Source organism: Gossypium arboreum, chromosome 12, assembly GCF_025698485.1.
Source record: "Gossypium arboreum isolate Shixiya-1 chromosome 12, ASM2569848v2, whole genome shotgun sequence".
NCBI classification, from domain to species: Eukaryota; Viridiplantae; Streptophyta; class Magnoliopsida; order Malvales; family Malvaceae; genus Gossypium; species Gossypium arboreum.
Genome location: NC_069081.1, coordinates 110,670,334 through 110,694,811, shown reverse-complemented (window position 1 = coordinate 110,694,811; position 24,478 = coordinate 110,670,334). Strand labels below are relative to the sequence as shown.

At 32.8% G+C, this 24,478-nt stretch overlaps 2 pseudogenes; one reads left to right on the top strand and one right to left on the bottom strand.

Moving 5' to 3' along the window:
* Positions 1–13,394: 13,394 nt before the first annotated feature.
* Positions 13,395–16,734, top strand: LOC108478101 (pyruvate dehydrogenase E1 component subunit alpha-3, chloroplastic-like; annotated as a pseudogene).
* An 80-nt stretch (positions 16,735–16,814) lies between these two features.
* Positions 16,815–19,239, bottom strand: LOC108478566 (pentatricopeptide repeat-containing protein At4g01400, mitochondrial-like; annotated as a pseudogene).
* Positions 19,240–24,478: the final 5,239 nt, after the last annotated feature.

Sequence of the window (24,478 nt, the reverse complement as noted above, 5' to 3'; positions counted from 1 at the left end):
AATCTCACCAACTTTTTTCTTGAAGGTCATTGGCTTAAGCCCCTTTACATATATCTTATAAGGTTGTACATTATCGACACGGAGTAAAGCAGCGTACTCCTCTATAGTCGGAGTCATATCTTCTTGGTTGAAGAAAAAACATGCGTAAGCCGGATCCCAAAATCTGACCATGGCTTGGATCAGTCGTTCGTCTACGCTGACAGCAATAAAGTTGGCTGTGTCTCCATATCTTTCAGTGAAGATACCCCTAGTATCCGAGTCCCACTGACTCCACACCCGAACCAAATCTTCAAGGTTATTTTGGTGAACATTTACAGTTACGTGCTCGGGCAGATTGGCAATACATCCCTCCACTAGACTATCCCCTCTTTCTTTCTGAATCTTTAGAGACCAGTCTCGAACCGCGGTATTCCTCTCGGTTGTTTGTATAATTGACTCTTCTATTAGAAACCAGTTTTTTGGAAACCGATCTCTAGTCAACACCTTCCTAATATGATGCCTATAATGCATGATGTAAAATAAGAATAAAAACAAACAAACTTGGTTAGCACAACACATATGAACAGAGAAAAACTGTAGACAATCTAATAAATTAAGCTACTTGGTCCAATGGACTCGATTCCCTTGCATAGAAAGCGTAAATGTAAAAGAAACAGAAGGTAAGATGTGTTTTTCCCGTGTACTTATTTCGGTGACTAGTAAACGGACGGAGGTTTGGCACGGCTCTAGTTGGATGGCTCGTATGGTTCACTATATGCGGTTTTGGTTCTAGATGGGTACTCGAATCGTCTGTATTGTCATCTACTAAGATTAGTACAGAGCCTCGGTCATGGCCCATCATAGGCTTACGAGATCAATTCGAGGGATTACATTTACTTATGCCTATGCGGAGGGATGAGTTAACTCACGAAAGCATAAGTCATATGTAACCCGAAAGTATTCACTAGCCTGTGCGGAGGAACGAGTTAACTCATGAAGGCGTAGAGTTTACTTTCACTTAACAGGGACGGAGCCCGGGTAGAGAGCTCATGTTATGCAAAATGCAAGTGCACGGTGCGTGGGAGAAACTCACAAACCTTTACGTTTTATTTTAAAACTACAAAACTAGAACCATAAAACTTAAAGCTGAAAAACGAAAGATAAAACAAATTAGGAGATATATATGTATGATTTTTTCGAAAACAAAACTTAAGGATCATGATTAAATATTAATTTGAACACGGAACTTTGAAAATTTTGACAACACGCGTTTAATTCAACTCGACTCTCAAAAATGTCCCTAGTGGAGTCGCCAACTGTAGCGATGTAAAAATTTTAGCTTAGCTTGGTCGCTAATTGTGGCGATTTATTGAAAAAAAAAGTTTGAAATTTGAAGTTTGATTTTTGAAATAAACAGGGAATCGCCACTGATCCTTTTTCCTAGGTGTGATCGGACACCTATTAGATCTCTTATTAAAACAAATAAAAGGCTGAGTTTAGGTCTACGTTAAAATCCAGAGAAAATTTAGGGTTCGGGATTCGGTTATGCGCGAGGAAGGTATTAGCACCCTCGCGACGCCCAAAATTGGTATCTTATAAACACGTGTTGTCTTGATTTTTAAAGATACGAGTTCAATATAGGATTTAATCGTGATCCGTTTGAAAAGACAAGAATTTTCAATCTTTTTGATTTTTTTTTTGAGAAGGATATACCGTTTTAACACAAGTCGATTGACGTTCACCCAACATAGCGAAGAAATTGACGACTTGGTGTTAAACCAATATGTTGCCTTATGCATTGAAATTAATCGGAAAACAAGAATAAGATTTTCGAAATAATGCAAAGCAAATTGATATGAAATAGAAATAAATAAAAGTGCAGGCATATTTTAAAACAAATAATAAATATGATAATAATATTAAAATAATAATCATGCATGCGATATTAAACGTAAATAATGATAATATTAAACATGAAATAAAAACAACGATTATATATACATAATAATAATATTAAAAGTGTGTACATAAAATATATATAGTAATAGAGTCATAAATATACTATACATAGTATTTAAAATGTATATATAAAATAGAAAATGACTAACTAATATAGTAAAAGCATATACATATATGGTATTAAAAATGTATATAAAAGAAAATATGCGTGTAAATATATGTACATAAGACCGTGTAAAAGTATACAACTATGATACTAAAGTATATATGTATATACATATTAGAATATTTATTGAAACTAAAACTAATACTAATAATAGCAAAATAATAAAATAATATAGTACAAAAATATGCAACTAAAAACACTATAATATGAATACGTACATATAATATAATATTAAAATATACATAATATATACATATATAAAACATGTATTAAGATTAATAATAATAAAGATGTTATAAAGATATGTACATGAAATAATAAAAACATATAACTAATAAAAATAAAGGAAATATACGATATAAAACATATGCTATATATATATATACATTAGAAGTGATAAATAAAAACATTTATGCGATAAAAATACGTATGTATATATAGTAATAACGTTAGAAATACTCAATATATAATATTTAAAATATATATACATAATACAAAAATATGTATAGCGTAGTATTAAAATATAAACACAATATATACATTTTGAAACTAATAATAATAAAAACTATTGATAATACTTCACAAATACATATGTATTAAAATATACCTAATAGTATATATAAATATAATATTAAAAGTACGTAACATATAAATATATATATACACGGTACAATACATAATATGGACACATTAGAAGTAATAATAATAATAATAATAATAATAAATTAAAGTAGAAATGTGAAAAAAAGGTCAAAAAGGACGAAATTGAATTAAAAACTAAATTTTGGGGCCAATTTGAAATAAAAACTAAAGAAAAGGACGAAATTATAACATGCGCGTAACTTGGAGGGTCAAAAGCGCAATAAATCCCTTAGTCAAAACGTTGTGCAGTATAGGGGACCCAATTGAAAAACACAAAAAATTATGGGGCCAAATTGAAAATAAGAAAACTTGATTGTAAAGGCCCAGAAAAGCGGAAGGACTGCGCGCATAAATAGCCCATTCAAACAAAAACACGCGGATCCTGAGGCGGGTTGGGTCAGACGGTTCGGGTCATGTTCAAAACGACGTCGTTTTGGGGCTAATGAGCAGCCCCCAAAACGACGTCGTTTTGGTGGGCTATATAAGGCCCTAATTTGACAAAAAAAAAAACTTTTGATGAAGAGAAAAGAAAAAAAAAGGGAGAGAAAGAAGAGAGAATGGGAGAAGGAGAGGGAGCTCGGCTGGGGCGATCACGGGTCCATCACGGACCCTCATGGCGTGTGGTGCCCAATCACCGTGAAAAAGGTAATTTTCTTTTTTTTTAATATTTGTTTTATATTTGTTTTATATATTTTAGTATTTATGTGTGGAAAATAAGCTTAGAGAACGAAACTAAAATAAAAAATAAAAGATTACCTTATGTTTAATAGTTTTGATTTTTTGACAACTTTGATCCTCGATTTGATTGTCGAGTCCTTTGTTTGTATATGTATTTTACTCTAACTTGGTTATTGACTTCTCTTGAACATTCGAATGAATATCAAAAACGAAAAAAAAAAAAGGAAGCCGAACCCCTTTTACAGAAGTCCAAATCGGCTTTTATAGCCTTTACAATATTTTGTTTAATATTTGTTGTCTTGTCTCTTTTCTGGTCTTACAGGGTATGGAGGTGCCAGGCATGCGGGGATGGTGTTGGCAGAAGCATGGGGCGTGGTAGCCGACATGGTGGTGACCAGAGATGGTGCTAGTGTCAGAGGAAAGTGGGGTGGCTGAAGGGGAGGAAACCCTAGGGTTCCTCTGAAAGTGTTAAACATTTTTGGGCTTAGGGTTTTAGTATGCTGGGCTTGTAACTGGGTAATGGGTAATTTAGGGTCTATTGGGCTATTCGGGTTTAATTGTAACAGGCCAAAATTAGCCTACAACAATACACATTCATGTAAAAACTGGGCCATAAAATCTCTTTTAATTCAAAACCTTTCAAACACATACATGTAGTCCCTTATTTGGGTCTACGAAGCCCAAAACATACATCGAGACTGATTCGGGACTAAACCAAAAACTTGAGAAGTTTCAGGAAAACTTAAAAAATTTTCCCCTAAAATAGGGTCATCGCCCGTGTGGACATAGGGACATGCCCGTGTGCCTTTGGCACGCCCGTTTTCTCAAGTCGTGTAACTCTCTGTTTATGATGTCAGCATGCAAGTCGAACCACACGGCGGGGCCACACGCCCGTGTCTCTCACATGGTTGAGACATACGATCGTGTCTCAGCCTTATAATAAACACTTAAGCTATTTTCCAAGCCTTCATGTTACCCATAAACCCTTATACATATTAAAACCACAATTCATGGCTTCATTTTAGTGATTAAACACTCTTTATTTAGACATATTCATAACATTAACATGTCCTCTTACAAGCAATGCATCTACTCATGCAATACCAAGTCTAGATTCCTTAATTCACATTCATAGGACTTGTCATTTTGATGATCACTTCTACCATTATACTATGATTACCAACAATGCATGGCAAGCAAACATAATCATATCATAAACATTAGACATGGCATGAATAGCTAGGTTTACAAGCCATAATCAATATAAGCCACATCTCATGGCCATATATGTATAACTCAATATAAGCCAAAACATTTGGCCAAAGCATAATAATACATGTCAATAAACTAGATCCCTATACATGCCATTCACTTGAAATTTCTAATATATGCTTCATTATTCCAATGGTAGTGACTTGATAGTGTGATGCTGCCCCCGACGATCTCCAACCCCGAGCTAACCTGGAAACACTAGAATACAATTTCAGCTAATTACGTCATTTTAGTCCACAACCTCGTATTTTTCGGTTTAAGCCCAAATCTCGATTTTCTTGATTTAACATGATGAAATTCACTCATTTAATCACTAAATAAATTTACACAATAAAAAATTCACATTTTTGGCAAAATGATCATTTTACCCCTAGGCTTGAAAATCGATTTTTATCTAATTTCTTCATGTCTTAAGCCTAGCCAAACCTTTTTTACTCTTATAGCAACCCAAAATTTTCATTATTTCACACAATTACAACCTATTTTATAGCTTTTACAAAATGACCTATTTAGGTGTTTTCCATGAAAATCCTTTCACAAAAGTTTATTACACAACCAAGATACATTTTATTCCATTAAACATCAAAGAACATGCATGACACACATGGGTGAATTTTTGAACATAAAATCTAGTTCAAAATAATGATAGAAATAGCTATATCATGCTTCAAGGATCTCAAAAACATCAAAAACCAACACCAAAATGACTTATATGTGTAATGGCCTAAATTCAAAGTTATCAGAACAGTGGTTTCGTAACCACAAATCCGATTTAAAGAGAAATTATTTTAAAAAAATTATTGCATGAATATTAATGTAATAGGAAAATCGTATGAAAATATCGATAGAAAAATTTTACCGATTTAGTGGTTAGTTAGAAAAAGAAATTATTGAAGAAATTGGGTAAAAACAAGGTATCGAGATCTCAATCTTATAAAACCGAGTAGGAAATATTTTTATAAATATTTATGAAATGTTAGTGATGTGGTATTAAAATTTCGTTAGGAAGTTTTAATGTTTGGGTAGTCAATTAAATGAAAATGACTAAATTAAAGAAGGTGCAAAAGTTGCTAGAATGATTAAATAGCTTAAGTGTCTAATGAGAATGGATTTAAAAGGAAATTAGACCCAAAATTTATTTGGGCTGGAAGGAAAGGGCATGAAATCAGCAGGAAAATTGATGGGCAAAATTAGAATATTGCATAATTAACTAAATAAAGATAGGACTAAATAGGAAATATCTAGATTTCTCTTCATTTTTCTTCATTATCATCAGCCAAAATGCCATAGGAAGGGTTATTTAAGCTGGTATTCCATAATTTTTGCACCAAGTGAGTTAATCCTTGCCTATTTCTTGTAATTTTTGTGTTTCTAAGACTTTTACAACTAGGTCCTACTATTAAATTCATTAGTTTTTGAGTTCATGGATGAAATTGAAAGTCACCATGGTTGATTTCTATAAGTTTATGATGAAATAGCATGAAATTGAAGCTTTAATTTGTTTATGAGATGATTTTATTAGGTAATTTCAATAGAAATTGATTTTTAGGACCTAATTGTGAAAATGTTTGTAATTAAAGTCTAGTGCTGAAATTCTGATTCCCAAAGGTTATGAAGTAGTTTAAAGTGATAGAATAAAGTGTTAATTGAGAAAATCATCTCAATTGAGAGGCTAATTGAGTAGGGACGATATTATTATTTATTAAAAGCTTAGGGGAAAAATGGTAATAGACATCCTGCACTAAAACAGTTTTGGACAGCAGCAGTAGGCTAAATTTGAAAAATCACCATAAATTTTAGAAATTGAATTAGAAGATGAAAAAAATATAGAATTAAGTCTTATTGAGTTTAGTTTCTCATAAAAGAAACAGTGTAATCAATGAAATTGTAAATCATGAGATATAATAAATTTTGTGAGATAAGGTCAGAATGAATTCAGGTTCCCCTATTCTGAATTTAAAAAATCATAAAAAATTTAATAAAAATAATTATGGGCTTAAATTTATATATTTAGAATTCTGAATGAGTCTATTTTCATGAAAAATAAACGGAAACATCATCTGAATCCTGTATGAAGAGATAATTAATTTTTTGTGAAAAAAGGTCAGAACTATCAGACAACAGAACATGGGTAACTTTAAAGAACAAAATTTACTTATTGGCTAAATCAAAAATTCTGAAAATTTTATGGTAAGAAGATATTTGAGTCTAGTTTTAGGAAAAATTATCGAATCCTAATTTTGAGTTCTGTAGCTCAAGATAAAAATAATTTAGTGACTATTACTCAAGTAGACAGCTTTGAATAAACTATAAATAATAGTGGAATTATAGAGAATATTGCATATGAACATGAAATGTATTAAATTGATAATTAAATTTATTTATTTAGATCCAGAAAATTCAAGTACGAAGCTAGATCGAGGAAAGGAAAAAGTTCGAGATTAGTAGATTTTTGTATACGAATGAGTATCGAGGTAAGTTCGTGTAACTTGAATTATATTTTTAAATGCTTGAAATGTATGTTATTGATGTGAATATGATTTGAATGTTCATTGTATGAAAATCGATGAAACATTGATATATTTGATAAAAAAGGGAGGAAATCTCAGTTGAATAAAAGGAAAATTCGATGGATCTCTGAAAAGGAATTGACAGTAAAAAGGATCTAGCCTGGACGGGTGATCCTATCTTGATATAGCCCTCCCAAAGAATATGTGTAAAATGGATTTAGCCCGGACGAGTAATCTGAATTAGGGTTTGAATTTTGCCTGGACTGGTAATTCAGATCCAAGCTCATTAGAGTAATTGTCGTTGTAGGGGATTTAGCCTGGACTGGTAATCCCGACAATACTCTATGAGTTTATATTACAGGGGATTTAGCCTGGACTAGTAATCCCGCTATAAGGATGAGGTTCGCGGGAGTGTGCTCTCTGAAATAGAAATGTGCGCACATGAATATGAATTGACAGATCGGGATTTGTTCATTAAAAGTGTACCTTTGAAAATTCATCGAAAATTCTGAGAAATTCAACGGGATAAATGTGGAAAAATAACAAGGGAATGGAAATAATGGTATTGATGAACTCATCAATCATGGTATATATTATCGATACATGAAAATTATTGGACTAACTTGAATGTTGAGTTTGTGCATGTTAGGGTAATAATGCATTGAATGGATATATGAATGTTTATTGCATTGTATTGAAAATATTAGGTAAGTATAATTCTTGTTACATGAGCTTACTAAGTACAAAGTACTTACCCTGTTTTCTTTTCCCCTGTTTTGTAGTGTTAAGAGCTCGGAGGTCGGATTCGGTCAGAGACACATCACACTATCAACCTCAAGATTTCGGTACAGAAAGAATCTTTATTTTGGAAATCAATGGCATGTATAAGCTAATAAAGTAAAAGTTAATGTGAAATGAATGTAAGGTCAGCCATTGGTATAGCTAACAAATCTTGGTTTTAGTATGGGATGAGATTATCTTATAAATATGCATGGATCTATCTTGAAAATATGTTGAATTGGATTGGTTGATGTGGATTGGTCTCGGTTTAAAATTGCAGGGAAGATTGGATATCTATAAAGGGGTTATATTGAGTTAAAAAAATTTAATTCGTAAACTCCGGTAATGCCTCGTACCTTATTCCGGCAACGAATACGGGTAGGGGTGTTACAACATGAAAGAGGTTTATGTTGCTGAAATTTTCAAGCTCCCATGGAGGTTTTTCTTCCCTAATTTTCAGTAGAGAAAGATGGAAAGAAGGGTGGATATTTTTGTATTATTTTATTAGTCTTTGTGTATGTCATCAAATACCAACCATACCAAATTTTTGACTTTTCAACTCTTTTGTCCCCTCTATGGCCGGCCATCAACATTTTAAGGGTCTAATTGCTCTTTAAACACCCTAAATTTTGGTTTTCTAGCTATTTAACATATTTAGCTAGCAAAACAAAACTTTTGTCCTTTATGTGATTTAGTTCTCTTTTACAATTAAGCATGAAATCGCTAAAATTATTTCACCAAAAATTTCATGCACTCATATAATCATGCTATAACACAAAATATCATTAAAAATAATTTCTTCGGCCCCGGAATAGTGGTTCCGAAACCACTGTTCTGACTAGGCCCAAAATCAGATTGTTACACATTATGTAATCTCATCGAACATAAATTATCACCATGGCCAAGACATCCACATAAAAAACAAAACAACATTAATTTTTTGTACTTAAACTTTGCATAAGAGCACTTTAACCCAGAAATCATAATTTTCTTCCTTCATTTTAGGGGTTTTCGCACATCAATTTGAACACGAATGCGCATAAAATTCTTGTATCCATTGGGAACCTGCTTCATATCATATTCTAGAAATCGACTAACAAAATTGCCAAATTGAATTGCCATTGAATCTCTGAAAAAGCCTGGAGGCAAGTCATGAACTTGCACCCACCAATCTGAATACAACAATGGAATAGACATCGGGTCTTCATTCTCCCCAATCTGATGAAAAATCAGAAGGTTGTTATTAAAAGTCCAAGGGCCACCTGTAATAACACGGGAAATATCTAACTCATTAAAGAATTTGAAGAGAAAATGTTTTTCCCCCAGATCTGATATTTGCACCCCCTCCAAGGGATGCTAAATATTTTCCAAAGTATTCCTCATGGCTGGGAAATGCACCACACTGGCCGTAAGAAAACATCCCACCAAGCAAAAACTATACGCAGCATTCTGTTCTTCTAATTCCTCCAGAATAGAAAAAGCCTCTTCTTCACCATTCTCCAAATTCAGTTCTTCAAGGCCATGTTCAATCACTTCCACAGCAAAAACAACAACCTTTCCAGGCCACAAAACTAAAAAAAAAAACCCAAAAACAAAGCAGCAAACAAAACACAAAAGAGAATAGTAGCGAAAAAATGAAAAGAAATGCATTTTTTTTTGTTTAACTAAAAGTTGAAATGTCGATTGAGTCTTAACTTGATTGGCATTGGTATTGTTGCCAGTGTAAGAAGACATAGGTTTGTGTACGTTGAAATGCATTATCCTCCTATTTAAGGGTAGGAGAGGAGCTATGGGTAATTTTAGGCATTGTATCAAAAAGAGCATATATGATTGATTATAGGGGTGAAACTAGAAAAAAAATTTAAGGGGGCCAAAATTATGTTGTAATTTTTACGATAGAAAAAATGCAATTTCACCCTTTTAATAGCCTATTTTTTTTATAATTTTTAAAGGATTGAATCAAATTTTTATATTTTTAGGGGGAAAAAGTGCAATTTTACCTTTAATAATTTAAAATTTTAAAAATTTTAAAGGGACTAAATAAAAAAATTCATTTTAAGGGGGGTTGGGGCCCTTGCCGTCCACTTAATTTCATCCTTGATTGATAAGAACTTATAATGAGATTAATGTTTTAGAAAAATAAAGGTTGAAACCAACTCCAATTGAATTATTAACTTTAGAGAGTAGTCAAAAATGCAAATTATCCATTTGACCAATAGGCTAAAAGGACTGCAATTGAAGAATTAATTTTAGGAAAGGGCTAAAAGACAATTTTCCCATTTAATAAGAGGCCGGTAATAATTTCCAAATTGGTCTTTTACTTTTGCACGAAAAGCAAGTGATGGGTATTGCAAAGCATGTTTTAAGGGAATTATTAGTTCAATTATTCATGGCTTACTGTGAATGATCCAATTAAATTAAGTGATTAATGGAGTTGTTCATTCCTTCACAAAAGCTCTCTCCTTCTCAGCTCTAAACTTTTAAATCATATTAAATCTCATAAATTTATATAATCACTCATAAAACTTGATATAAAGTAAATATTTTTATTAAGAAATTTTTAGACATATTTTGGATAGAGAGTTTGTTTTTGTGGTATACATTTACAGGGGTGAATTTAGAAAAATTTAGGAAATAAAATTAAATTATAAATTTTGAGATGTCAAATATAAATTTTATTATTTTTGAAACGATTAAATAGAATATTTTTCATTTTTGGATGACCGAGTATAATTTACCCTTATATCAATTTATAATCTAATTATTTATAAGAGACTAGAATTGCACTTTACTCTCTTGTATTTGCCGTTGTTTACAATCGTTAAAGAGTTCCTTTTTACTTTTTTTTTTGTTATTAAATGAAAATTTAGAGGGTATTTATTTATTGTCTGCGAGTGATCTAGATGATATATAAGAGTAAGATGCATGTTTAATTAACAAATTAAACTTAAATCATATCATATATTGTAGAATGATAATGATTTGCTATTTGAAAAAGCCAAGTAAATGTAATATAGTTGTATTTTTATCCTAATTGAATAGAAGGATAGCTAATTTCAAGCAACTTTCATGCACCATTTGTAATATAATTTTGGGCAAAGGAATTTTTATCTGTTAAATATAATTTTGCTTTAGCTATTTCATTTTATGTGTCGAATAGAGGAAAGGAGTGAAGAATCAGAATCTCACTTTCTTTTGGACTTTTACTTTTATTTATTTATTTTGTTACACAAAATAACTTTTTAATGAATCAAACATTGTTTATAAAAAGATTTATGTTGTCATTATCTTTTCATTACAAGGTCTTTAACAGTTCATGATCTTGTCATATTTGTCACTATTAAGGTAAATGTTAATGTAAAGATTGTAAGGATTATTTCTGTTGTAAAATATTGTCCATTTTTAGGTTTTTTCTCATATATATATATATATATATATATATATATATATATATATGATATTTGGTCCAATAATATGGTATTTGTATTTAACAGAAGTTATGTTAAATTTTTATTATTTAATTCAAGTTTTAGAATTGCTTTAATAGAAATTCATAATAGCTGATAATATTAACAATTACCTTTCATCGCATCAACCTTAAAGTTCAAATTATATCAAATCCATTGTATTGTATTTCATAAATTAAACAAATTTACAATTAACACTAAATTTATTTCATTAACATAATCATGAAGAACCCAAAAATAATAATACTAGCAATTAACTTTCTTCAAATCAATCCTAAAACTTAAATTAAACATAAAAATTTAATATTTTGGATACTTAAATCGAGGTTGAAGCCAAAAAAGTTTTTAGGGACCGAGATTAAATTATATATTTTTATAATAGTTAAAATGCAATTTCACCATTGTATTAGCTTATATTTTTATGACTTCCAAATGACTAAATTAGAATTCTAACATTTGGGGGCCAAACTATAATTTTATCATATATTTACTTAAGATTTTATAAATTTTGAGAGCCTAAGAAGCAATTTCCCATGTTAGGGGGTCAGGGCCTGCCACCCCTCCTTTCACTCTTAATTAAAATATATAAATTTTTTCAAATACAAGTATTAAATTAAAAAAACAACAATAAATATTAAATTTAAAAAAATTATCTAACTTCAATATCCCAAAAAAACCTCTAATAACATCGTATTTGATAAGATCTTGGGCAATGTTGTTGCCAAATTGTGCTTTTGTTGGACCGACAGCCAGAGGCCCAGAGACTGTCATAATTGGTCCATTCAGTTTGTTCTGAAGGAGATTTTTTATGGCCTTTATTTGGCCCAACCCTTACATTAGTTTTTATCTAAGATCTCTTAGAATCCAATAATTACATTGGATTCCGACTAAATTGGAGAGGAGAGGTAAAGCTCTCACAGTGGTTTTTTTTATTATTATTCATAAGATTCAAACCCGAGTTGTTTATTTATGGGACATCAAATTTCTTGTCACTCGACGAATAAATATTTTTAGATTTTAGTTTCCCTACAAATTTTATGATTTTAAAGGTCAAATTCTGTTTTGGTTCATCTATTATACTTGCATTGGAGACTTAATTTTTTCTTTAATTTAATATCTCTAATTTTATATTATTATTAGTTAATTTTAAATAATTTATACTGATAAAATTCTTGTTAAAACATTTATATGGATTTTTATTAAAAACACTTTTTAATAAAATAAAATAAAAAGTTAAATTATACTCATGATTACTTTAAGATAAAGATTATATTATTTTAATAACTTTTAACAAAAATTCTCAATTTAATATGATTGCTGCGATTGGTCTCATGTTATCAAAACCGTCGCTCGAAAATCGATCAATGATCTCGAGTACCCGGCTGTGAAGGCCTCTGTTTCTAATCAACCTTTATATCTAAACCATCCTTAAATGTATTGAATAAATCAAGTTCTCCATTAGACACACAAACTTCAAATATATATATTATTAATATCAAGAACTATATATCCATAATTTATTATATTATTATAGATTATAATTATATTTATTTTAATACAATGTTTAAGGCTACTTATAACTCTTAAATAATTACAATCTATTTTTTATTTATTTTTAAGAGAACAGAAAACCATTTGCAATCTTTGATTTGCTTTCCGTAAGGAGATTTTACAGAAATGTTATGCTATTATTCAGAAATCCATCAGTGAAAATATTTGTTCTTGATGTATTATAAGATCTCACTCTCACACCACACTCACAGAAATCTATCTCCAGAGCAAACTACAAAGCTTGGTTTTGATTGGAAAAAGCAAGCAAGCCCATTTTACCAAACAATATTAAAAGAAGAGGGAACTTAGCTTTAGCCTCCCAAATCAAATTGTAAAGAGGCAAAGAATAACGAAACATTAGAAGCAAGCTAGTAATGTTGTACCTGAGCAATGGCGACGATGAACTGGCGGAACCTGGGGGCATACGCAGATTGTTTCTTGAGCCTCGGAGACACAGGTGGGCAACCAGGATCGTTGATCAATTTTTCGGCGACGGTTTTGATGGCGAGAAATAAGAAAATCAGCAAGAGAAACAACGGCGGTAGTGATATGAGGAAGAAGATGGTAGAGAGTATAATATATTTTTTTTTCGTTTCTTTATTTTAGTGAATGGTGGTAGTCAACGGAAGAGAGAGAAAGAGGAAATATTGTTAAATGATATGAATTGCTGATTGTGCAATTCTAATGGAAATTTTAATAATAGTGATTGATTTATTTAGATTGATTAAAATTTTGAAGTTAGTTGGTAATTATGAATCGGATGGGATTGGTGAATCAAATTAGAAATCGTTGTAGAAAGTAATAAAAGATGGTTGATTCGTGAATTTGTACAGATTAAATTAAAAATTAATTGAATTAAATTTTATATTATTTAATAATTTTTTATTTTAAAACTTTTAATTTTTTTTGAATAGGATAAATTGATTGAAACAAAATTTATAGTTTGACAATTTGACTTATAATTTGATTCCAAAAATTGATAATAACGCCGTGAAAAATTAATTACTTCCATCATTATTTTTAAATTAAACCATTATAGTTTGATTTGAAATATAATTTTCAATTTTATAATATTAATAAATTTTAAACAATTAACATCAATAATTATTTTATTTAAAATGATGATCGGTGTTTTTTTTTGCAAATCGCTCTAAAATAGTATTATTTTTATTTTGGTTACTTTAAAATATTTTTATTAATTTAGTCATTTTAATTAAATTAATTATTTGAATTGACAATTAAAGTTAAAATTTTCGTTAATTCACTAGCATTAGTAGATTGTTGACGTGATAATTTTTTTAATTTTGACTAAAATTAAACATCTTTCTATAATTATTCTAAAATATTTTTTTATTTGTTAAATATTAAGAAAAAACGTAGAAGCATTTTTGTTCTTAATCTAAACTGGTTTCACCTTTCATTAAAAGACAGTCTAATATGTTGAAAAGCTATAATTATAATAACGATTTCATTTTTGACTTTCTTTAAATGGTTTCAAAATTCGAACTGATTTCATGATTTTTCCATTTCCCAAGTCTCACTATTTTATGTTATTTTTGGAGGAAATTACTGAAAATACCCTCTCTCTCTCTCTCTCTCTCTCTCTCTCTCTTTTTAATTATTCGATTAAGCTGTTACGAGATTAAGTTAAAATAAGGAAAACACTCCTAGTAGAAAACGTTTTTCTTCTGATCTATTTTTTGGGGTACCAAAATCCTTAATCAACGGAATACCAAAATCCTTCCAATGCTCTCTGCCACTTCTCCGCCCCCATTGTCTCTTTCCTCTCTTCTATATTCTCCTCCCCACTTTCTCTTCCTTCTTCACCTCCCATTTTCTCTCCTTTTCCTTCTTCCCTCCCCATTCGGAAGAAAATGGCTACAGCTTTCTCACCTTCCAAGTTCGCCGCCCAACCATTCCCTCTCAACACCACTTCTCAAAATAACCCTCTTACAATCCCCACTACCGCCTCACCCTTCCTCGGTTCCACCCGCAAACTCATCCGCCTCAGTTCTTCTTCCAATTTGAATCTCCGCCGTTGATCTGGGACCGCCGTCAAGAAAGCAAATCCAAATCTACCCCCAATCTGGTAACAACCCCATTTTTACTTTCTTTATGTTAATCTGTTTCATACCAAATCTGTGGGTTTATTTATTTATTTATTTTATGTTTAAATTTCTTTTCTTTTTTTAAAATTTTAGTTAATTACAAAAAAGGAAGGGTTGGAATTATACGAAGATATGGTATTAGGAAGAGCGTTTGAAGATAAGTGTGCTAAGATGTATTACGATAGGAAAATGCTTGGTTTCGTTCATCTTTACAATGGCCAAGAAGCTGTTTCAACTGGTTTCATTAGGCTCTTAAAGCAGCAAGATTCCATCGTCTGTACTTACCGTGATCACGTGCAGGCCTTAAGCAAAGGCGTCTCTGCACGTGCTGTCATGAGTGAGCTCTTGGGTAAGGCCACCGGCTGCAGCCGTGGCCAAGGTGGATCAATGCATATATTCTCAAGGAAGCACAATATGCTCGGCAGGTTCGCTTTTATTGGTGAAGGGATCCCTATTGCCACCGGTGCGGCTTTTACATCCAAGTACAAGAGGGAGGTTTTGAAAGAAGCGGATTGCGGTCACGTCAGTTTGGCATTTTTTGGGGATGGGACTTGTAACAATGGACAGTTCTATGAGTGTTTGAATATGGCAGCGTTGTGGAAATTGCCCATTGTGTTTGTTGTTGAGAACAATTTGTGGGCTATTGGGATGTCTCATTTGAGGGCTACTTCTGTTCCTCAGATTTATAAGAAAGGACCAGCTTTCGGGATGCCGGGTGTTCATGTGGATGGGATGGATGTATTGAAAGTGAGGGAAGTGGCTAAGGAAGCAATTGGCAGAGCTAGGAGAGGAGAAGGTCCAACATTGGTAGAATGTGAGACATATAGGTTTAGAGGACATTCATTGGCTGACCCTGATAAGCTTCGTGACCCTGGTAAGCCTCTCATCATCTTTGCTTATTTGTTATTGCTAGGGTTATTGTTACATTGATAAAACAAGAACAAGTTGCATCCATGTGTGTTGTGCTAGTCCTAAAATAGTCTTAAAGTTGAACTGATTAACTCTGTATGTTCCATGGAAATATGTTTGTTATATTATGCTTGAAATTAAAGTGTGGGGTCTGAAAGATAAAATGATTCAATTTCTTGGTTCTTGTTTGGCAGCTGAGAAAGCTCACTATGCTGCCAGAGATCCCATCACAGCACTGAAAAAATACCTCATTGAAAACAGTCTGGCTAATGAAGCAGACTTGAAGGCTATAGATAAAAGATAGATGAGGTGGTAGGGGAAGCCGTTGAGTTTGCAGAAGAAAGCCCTGTTCCTCCTCAAAGCCAGCTGCACCAAAATGTATTTGCAGATCCAAAAGGTTCTGTAATTGGACCTGATGGCCGATATAGATGTGAGGACCCAAAGTTCACTTAAGGCACTGCTCAGGTCTAAGCTTTTAAAATAGGAGGTTGATCAAAACTATTTATGTCAACTTATTTATTATTTCATGGTCACATATGTTTAGTTTGTGGTAGCAGTCACGCGTTCACTTGATTTTAGTGTTTATTGTGTACAAAGTATTGTGTTCTTTAGGTTGCCTATCCATATGAAATTTTGGGTTCGTGACATACTTTCCATTTGTTATTCATGATAAATTGCTTTGAATGGCAAACCCCTAAGCTTGGTAGACTCTATTTCCTGCTGTGCTCATAGTTTGATGGTCTTCATATTTTTCATCATATTTTTCTTGTATACATTTTGCAAGTTGGGACCATTTTCAATTGCAACACCAGAATGAATTAGGCCTAATTTTCAATCGCAAATAGGTAATGATTTTACAAATAAAATTGCTCGAAGAAACGTTTTGCAACTGCCACCAACCACCTTGATACCCGGCAAAAAGGCCGGAGGACCATGGAAACGCATCTTCAATACTGTAATAAAGTGAACCTTTATTGAATCAAACAGCTTGCAGCCATTGAAGCTTTTCTTTATGATGGCTTTTATGTGGATCCAAATATCAGAAAGCAGATGGCATCTCTGCATCAGCAGCATCCCTTTAAAGGGTGGCGAGGCAGACACCCAATCATCCAAATTACCTGCAATCACCCTATACCAATATCAAGCCACCAGAAGCAATAAAATGTCTTCATAATTGGTGAAAGTACATGTCTAGTCTCCCCATTATAGGATTTGGATCAAATGAGTCCTCTATTATTAAATGTATTAATCTAATCCTTGAATATTAAAAAGAATAAAATAAAGTTAAAGTGCAACAAAATTAACATTTAATATTTAAAAATTTCAACCCTTACTAATACAAGGTCTAAATGACATTTTTAAATGGTATTTGTTAATTCTTTCAAATTTGGTTTTATTTGATTTTTTTAATAATATAGGAACTAATTTGATTTATTTAATAGTAGAAGAACTAATTTGATCTGAATATAAAAAGAACTGCCAGGTACATTCACCCTTTATAATTGCTATATCCAATGTTTTTGAATTGCTTCAACAAGTTTGCTCAAAATACTAACCAAAAATATAACTAGGTGATTATGTTCCCGTCCTTTGAAACAAATCATCCTAACAAGAGCTCAATCTTAATTAAACCTTCTGCTAAGAAAATACTGAAAAACAGGCAGACACATACCTGGATTAACACCATTCAACAATCCTGGGCACCAGGGAACATATATAGCCAATTAAATCTGCATTATCTGTAGTAATATACAACGTCACTTTGATCTATTTCTTAATTTCCTAATCAAGTAATCCTCCAATCCAATGCCTGCCTCTACTATTCTTGTGTCTCTTTTAATTTCTATCTTCATAACCTCTTCTAAAATCTCCTCCATTTTCTCTGTTTCATAATCTTCACAGATTGTAGGAACTATTGTTCCCCAAGTATCTGTATGCGGTACTTCCCGGTACTCCAGCATTTCCCCTAGCACTTCAGTAGCTGCATCAATCTTACCAACACTGCAGAACCCTTTGATTAAAGCATGAGAAACCGAAAAATGTGGCGAAAACCCTTTTGACAATATTTCCTCCATATACTTTTTAGCCTCATCAAACATCCCTTGATCACATAACCCTCCAACCAAAGTCCTATAAGAAACCAAATTAGGCAAACACCCCATTTGAAGGCATATCCTCAAGAACCTTAACAGCATCCATAGCTCTTCCTTCTCTACAAAAACCCAATATAACAGTATTATAAATCACAATATCAGGGTTACACCGTTTAACTTTCATTCTACAAAGAAGCTTATAAGCTTCTCTAAGCTTCTTCTTCCTACACAAACTATTCAACAAAGTAGTATAACTCAATGAATCCGGTACGAATTCTTTATTCAACATATCTTCTAACAAATCTACAGCTCTATTCACTTGACTCTTCCTGCATAGCCCTTGCATTAATATCCTATAAGACTCGACATCAGGCATAACGCCTCTCTCAAACATTTTGTTGAACAGTTTGTACGCAATACTCAAATCCCCGTTCAAACAAAACACACGCATCAAAATGTTGTAAGATTTGGTATTGGGGAAAACACCGTATTTATGGGCAGTCTTGAAAAGATCGAAAGCAGGCATGATGAAGTTACGATAAGAAGCAAGCAGCTCGAGGATACGATTTAAGTGTCTGGGTAAAGGCTTAACGTTGAATTCAAGCATTTTGTAGAACACACTGAGAGCTTCTCGGGTAAATCAGCTTCGGCGTAGATTTTGATGAGGTAAGAAAAGAGAGTCGGGGTTACCCGATATTGATCGGATTTGAGACAAACGAGAAGGTCGTCTACAAGAGAGAAGTGCTTCGAACGGCCGAGTTTGAGAATGAGGACGAGGAAGGAAGAGTAAGAGTGACGAAAACCAGGTTGGGTGGTGGCGACGTCAAACATTTCTTTAGCGAGGAGAAGGTCGGACTGGGCGGATATCAGTTTCAGGACTCGCGTAGGGGAAGCTATTGGCGACGGCGACGGTTGCCGTTGATTGGGCGGTGGATTCGGAGATGAGGAATAGAACAAGAGGAATGAAGGGTTTATGGGGGAGATGAGTGAACAGGGAACGGTTGTTACAGTTTTGGAGAAACGTAAGAAACATTGAAGCATTGTTTCGTTGTTTGGTTTTTGTCAGCGAGACCATTGACAACAGCACAATACATACACTTTAACATAAGAAAACGAAAAATAAAAAGGTTTATCTATGATTCCTGTACCTCTACTATTAATATATTTGAAATTCAATTTTAAATTTTAATTCTATCATCGAATCAAGGTTTATTTTTCCGAATTAATATTAAAAAATTAATTACTGAAATAATATGATTTTTTACTTAAATAATATAAACTGTGCATGGAAACCCCAAATTGATATGATGGTTAACAATTTAAAGTAGTAATAGTTGCACTAATTGCATCAGAAACAGATACGGGGAATTCTCAAAACTCCAAATTCGGCAACTGACATGTTGATTTGGGGTTCATATGGCTAGCAATTCGGTGCAAATGTAGAAAAGAATCTTTGTTGCCTAAGAAGGCCAAATCGACATTCGACATGCTAATTTAGGCTTTTGAGACAGTAAAGATTCTTTACTCCCCTACCGTCCAACATGACTAAAGGTCGAGAATCTCAAACCTACCACAAGCAGAGGTGTTTAAAAACCCCAATTCTTTGGGAAGTCAATGCTTGTTAAGCTTTGAAGTGAAAAAAAAAAATTGTTAGTTAAAATAAGAAAAAGGTCTATTTGTTAAAAGAGTTATAAAAAAGAATTTGTTAATAGAATTAGCAAATTTGTTTAAAGATAGTTTTGCAAGGAGGATTAATATTTTGAGGTGTTGAAAACCAACCAACAATATTTGGTAATAATAAAATTTTAATTATGCATGTTAAGTAATTTTCTGTGTGTCTCATTAAAAGAAACATTCGTGTATTTATACATATTATCACTGTTCATGATTTGACTCCATTGTTCATGACTTAACCCCACTATTCATAGGACTGACACTCTAAGCAAGCCTCGGGCATGTTGGACTGACACTCTAACTCCTTGGGTGTATACGAGCTAGGACCGCGAACTCCCTTCGACTCTTGCAAGCTAATATCCCGAGCTCCCTTCAACTCTCGCGAGCCGATATCACAAGCTCCCCTAACTGTCCTCTTATTGTACGTCTCGTGTTCATCCATCTGATGGGGTCTAGTAGGGTCGCGGGTTGGCGACTCGAAGCTTATCTAGGCCTCGGGTCGATGACTATTACTGTATGACAATCTATTCCCCCTAGTGAGCCTAAGGAGGGTTATAAAGTGGCGCTCCTTAGGGACATCACTTTGTGTTTATTACAGCCTGTAGAATGCGCAACATCTATTGTGACCTTATGTCAGCTTCGCCACATGTAGGGACAGATCGTGCTCGTGTGTATCTAACCGTTGGTGTCCCTCGTTTATTTGAACCGTTAGAATGTGGAGGGAAAAGAATTCTTTAAAAGGGGTTTTTTGAAACCCTAAAACTCACACTCTTAATTTTTTTGTAACTGGAATCAGTCGAAACTTTTCTTCAAAGTAAATCTCAGTTACTTCTCGTTTTAGGTTTTAAATTTCCTCTATTCTTTTCTTATTCTTTCTGTGTCGAAAACATATCGAGAATGAGAGGAACTTATAGTCAATTAGTTCTGCGTTGCCCACCACGGGAGTGTGCTTCCAAAACTCTTGTCAAAGCCAACTTTTTCCTATACACTACAAAGTACGAAGATATGCATCGGGCCTTACGTGCGCGAGGAATCGAGATTCCCAATTTCGCCTAAAAATTCTCTATTCTTGAGGGTTTGCACAAGCTCAGTGACACCAGTGATCTCAGTTTCTTGTTCCCCCTCTACGCCTTGGAAGCTAGGCTTCACTTGCCTTTGAACTTGTTCTTTTTTCATCTCATTGATGATTACTAGATTGCCCCTGGTCAACTCTGTGGATTTTCATAGTGGATCGCAGTGGCCTACTTTATTGACTATTGCCGTTGTAATGAAGTACCACAACTCGCAGTTTTCCAGAGTTTGTATCTATTAAAGGCCCAGAACCGAGCTAATTCAATGGGTTTTCATTACTTCTCTCATATTGGAAAAGGTCCAACCATAATTGAGAATCGATGTCCCAACCTTCGGTTGAACTGGGGGAAGTATATTAGTGTGAAATGCAAGCTCGTAGATGGGTTTGGCTTTCCTACAAAATGGTCTGCGCTGAGTGGGGATATGTGCTCCTTCCAACAAATTGTTAGACAGATGGAGGTGAGGCCCAGTTGAGAAGGCTCCACGTTGGCAGTTCCTTGGTTATTAAAGATGTCATAACTGTGAGAAACGTTTTCTTATACTGTTTGGAGGGTTATAGCCCCAATGGATATAAATGTGGTGATAATTGAGAAGTTGTTGAGGTGTTAGGTGTGGTCTCTGAGGGCCGATCATGGCCACACGTGCTCTATGGTGACAACAACCATTTGGGCCAAATTTATAAAGAAATATGTTCAATTTTCATATTCAACAGATTCATAATAATTAATTAACTTTCACTTTCAAACTTCAATTATTTATAATTAATTAAATAATAATTTAAAAATCTTAAATTAATTCTTAAGTCATTTCTATACTTAGTGAGAAAACACATTCATTTGTGAATGTAATCTATTTCTCTAACTTCATCATTTTCATTCATTTGGTTTTACCTGCAATTCAATTCTAGTTTCAATAAACTACTAGAATGACCGAATAAACATATATAATTAGGATTCAAATAATTTATAATTAAGTTTCAATTTTTTACTTATTAATTATAAACTTATTTAGTCACAAAGTCATTTCACTATAGAATCCTGATTGAACTCTCCTTAATTACATATCATTATGAAACTTACTTAATAAGTGCTCCTCCAATGACCTTGTCATAATTGTGTTACCCTCATAGAATATCCTTAAACTCTTTTAAATAGCTTGGTTCTCCCAATATAATCCTATTCTATCTCATGGTAACCATTACATCTTTTTTCATGAAAAGTCAATTACTATCAAATAATAATCAAGTTATTTATCATAAAGACAAACGAATCGTGACCACATTTACTTTTCATCTATCATGTAATATCGATGAAGGGATATAGTTTTCCTATTAGTTGGGCTATGATTTTCACTGTTGTAAATTATGCTACATATTGTAAAAGTCGTATACCAACAGCACCAATTTTCAGTTTCTTATTTATTTGAACTCGGGATTTTACTTACATCAAAGTATACAAGTCACGTGTATATAGTCCATCATCCACTCAAGATTAAGATATACCACACTATGAACGTTACAAGTGAATAAATTCATAAACAGATTTAGGATCTATTTTACTTGGGTTCTGTCCAATGTATTGTCAATCCAGTCAGTCACATCTATGTCTCTCTCTTTTGGGAGTCATCTGCTTTGATGTTTAAGACAAAGCATCATCCAATTAGACTTGATATACGGCATATTAGTCTTTCAATCAGTTTGCTCATTTTCAATTAAACTAAGGACATGTTTAAATTTACATACGAATACAAGTTGTCTTTCCATATTATGATTCGACCCATAATATTGCTTAGTATTAGTTAAACGTTAGATAACTAGTGAGTCAATATGCTTTCATTTGCTTTGCATGTAAAAAAATTGAGGGTAATATACACAGGGTGTAACATCCCAAATTAGAGCCTAAACGGAATAGTGGTTTCGAAACCATAAATCTGAGGTAGAAATTTTTATATCGATAAAGTTTTAAGGTCTACTGTGTGATTAAATAACTGTGTGAAAATATCGATGAGAAATTTTACCGATAAAGTGTCCAATTGAATCATTAGGACTAAGTTGCAATAAGTGAAAAACATATGTTCTAGTTGATTTAGGGACTTAAATGTGATGGGATTTGAAATTTGAAGTCCTTATTTAGCAAATAGACCATTATATGTCATTATGGACAAAAATAGACATTGGAGGGATAATATATCAATGCTTTAATAGAGGGGCATTTTGGTCCATTAGTATTTAAAAGAATTAAAAGGGAAAAATAGTCAAAAATTGAGTTCATCTTCTCCATCCTTCGTCGAATTTCATAAGGATCCATAGCTAGGGTTTCTTTCATCTTTTAAGCTCAAAGTAAGTGCATCCTACCCTTGTTTTTAATGTTCTTTGCATTTTTGAAATCTTCGTAGCTCGATTTAGCTATTTATACCCTTAATTTGAGCTAGGGTTCATGTCCAAAAATATACCCATGAATGGTATGTTTGTGTTTTGATGTCTAATGGAAGAATATGAAGGTTTGACGTGTGATAAACTACTTTTACTAGGTGGTTTTTGGTGAAATTGATAAAAAGGACCTAATTGTAAAAGTTGTAAAAACTATGTGTACATGTAACACCCCTATCCCGTAACTGTCACCGGAATAGGACGAGACGTTACCAGAAATTAGGAATCGGATCAGAACAGTAAAATTTTGAACCTTTTCTTAAATATAAGATCATTTATTTATATAACTAATAGACACAAACAAAGATCGAATTTAAAACTTATAAAAGTAAACTTCCATAAGATGCCATATTCGCATGGCTTATATACAATAGTCAAAATATCATTCTACTTATAGTCTATCCTATAAAATCCATAAGCTAAGTCCAAATCACATGATTACTACAATAGTAGATAGTGTGACGAAGTCTTGGCGATCCCGAGCTAATAGTAAGAGTCAACGATCTACAAAAATAAACAGAGAAACATAACATTCAAAGTAAGCTTTCATAAGCTTAGTAAGTCTTAAGCAATTTAAATATTTGAACTTAAAAACAAACCAAATGTTCGAAATCACATAACACTTTCGATTACAATACTATTTGGCCGATTATGCACAACACATATCATTTTACTCGTTTATACTCAAACTCATATAAACATAGTATTTACAAGCTTAGGATTAACTTTAATTCTTTCAAATTTCACTAGTGTATCATTTCTTACCCACACTTACTTTCAACATTCATAGTTCAATAGCATATCGAAAACTATCTTGTAACTTTGCATAATAACTGAATGCACACATATACAAATATACATATGAATTTACAACATCTTTTCATATGCTTCTCAATACACATTCTTAATTCCTGTCAGATCAATCTCACATATAATATATATATCACATACGAATCACTTAATGTGTATCTGAGTTCAATTTATCATCTTAGCATAGGATCTCATAGTCATATACTTTATCAAATTCACTAACACTTGGCCTGCGAGGTATAAAACCCGAACATAACACCAGCAGGAAGCCTACGGGACTTTAAACTCAGATATAATACCAGCACTAGGCTGCGGATTTAACCGGATATAATACCAGACGAAGCTGCGGGATTTAACCGGATATAATTCCAACATAAAGCA